A 1,904-nucleotide genomic window follows, 5' to 3' on the forward strand; every position below is an offset into this window, starting at 1 on the left:
TACCAAGACAGTATTCCTTAGCATAATAATTTTATTAGGTCCAAATAAGTTAAATAATATATACAAAAACACACAAGCAATAAGTATCCTAGATTTGAGCATATTTCTGAAGTGACTAAGTTTGTTTTCTTTCTCATAGAATGTTTTTATCCTTAAAAACCCTCCAAGTAAAATAACTACTGTGACTTATGACTCACACATGATTCAATTGTAATGAACTTAAAAGAGAGGCAACTTTATTTTCTACAACATGATTTTTATCTTTTTCAAACTCTATTTCACTCCTTTTTTTTTTTTTTTTTTTTTTTGATATGGAACGCTTCAAGAATTTGCGTGTCATCCTTGTGCAGGGGCAATGCTAATCTTCTCTGTATCATTCCAATTTTAGTATATGTGCTGCCAAAGCGAGCACACAATTTCACTTCTTATTGAATGTTTTCTTTAATGGTCGGGTTGTCCAGAGAAACAGAAGAAGTGTGATGGATGGCTAGATAGAAGCACAGGATAAATTTATTATAAGGAATTGGCTCACCTGACACAGAGACAGAAAAGTCCCTTGGTCTGCTGTCTGAGAGCTGGGGACCCAGGAAAGCCAGTGGTATAGTTTGAAGGCATAAGAATAAAGAGTGCTGAAGACACGAAAAGATCCATGTTTTGACTCAGTTGGCAGAGAGCTCATTAACCTTTCACAGCCTTTTTTTCTATTTAAACCCTCAACAATGGATAGGATAATGGCAAACCCATTAGTTGCTTTGCTTAGTCTGGTTTATATACAGTTGTGTATTTGTTGCTTAACAATGGGATCCCTTCTGAGAAGTATGTCATTTGGGAATTTCATTGTTGTACAAAGCCATAGTGCACTTACACAAACTAAAACAGCTATGATGTCACTAGGTGACAAAACTTTGTGGGACTACCATGATATATACAGATCTTTATTGAATTAAATTTCTTTATGGAACACCTGGCTGTACTGACTTCCAGAAATATCCTCACAGACATGCCCAGAAATGATGTTGTGTTGGATTCCTCTTGGGCCCATCAACTAGACACATAAAACTAAGCCTCACACCTGATAAATAATAATATCTACTAATCGTTGAACAGCTCATAAAGTTAACGTGATCACGTGATTATTGTCATCATCATATTATAGCTGAACACACCAAGATTTGGAGATCATAAGTGATCTAGGCAAGATCACATCCAGTACTTTCAATTAAGCTGAAATAAAACTTGTTGTTTCACCTTGAAAGGTTCTAAGTTCTTGAAGGCTTTAAATAATGTCTACAACTTATTTTCTTACCAATCTCCTTTAGGGCTAATTTCTTGTCCAGCAGGGATACAGAGGAAACAGATGATCTTGCATAGATCTCATATAAATTATCCTGTGCATGTTGTATTGTTGTATGGTGCTACATGCCCTCATTCCTATTTTTCACCAACTCACACTTTTTTCTCCTTCAGGGATGTACTTCCATAGGAAGCCTACCAAGAGTGACCATTCTGCTTCTGCTCATCCTCTCTTTTTTATGCTTCTGTTATCCCCTGTCCTCTCCTGTATGTGTCCATTCTCATGAAGTGCTGCTTTGTTGATAATATTTCCATTGACTGTGGCCACTTTATCTAAGCCTCACACGGAGGTTGCATAACTCTAAGCTGAATTCATGTTTGGAACTCTGGCAAACAGTGAAATTATGGTAAGATGGCACCTAGGCATGCTTTAACATGAAATGAGCAAGGAAAAAACTTACCCTCAGTGAGTACCAGTTGAGCTATTTAGGCAAGTTTACCATGGATAAAGGAACATTATAATTTATAACTCTGAGGACAATGTAAATTCTCTAAACATTAATTATGCATTAGAATTCTTTTCCCTTTGTAATATAATAGCATTTTATTTC

The 1,904-nt window shown here is 36.0% G+C and overlaps 1 non-coding gene across 1 annotated transcript; it reads right to left on the reverse strand.

The window, feature by feature from the left end:
* Positions 1-305: 305 nt before the first annotated feature.
* LOC143393344 (U6 spliceosomal RNA) lies at positions 306-412 on the reverse strand. Its single transcript, XR_013090631.1, has one exon. It is a non-coding gene; the product is annotated as a U6 spliceosomal RNA (small nuclear RNA).
* Between the last annotated feature and the right edge of the window lie 1,492 nt (positions 413-1,904).

Source organism: Callospermophilus lateralis, chromosome 2 (genome assembly GCF_048772815.1).
Source record: "Callospermophilus lateralis isolate mCalLat2 chromosome 2, mCalLat2.hap1, whole genome shotgun sequence".
Lineage (NCBI taxonomy): Eukaryota > Metazoa > Chordata > Mammalia > Rodentia > Sciuridae > Callospermophilus > Callospermophilus lateralis.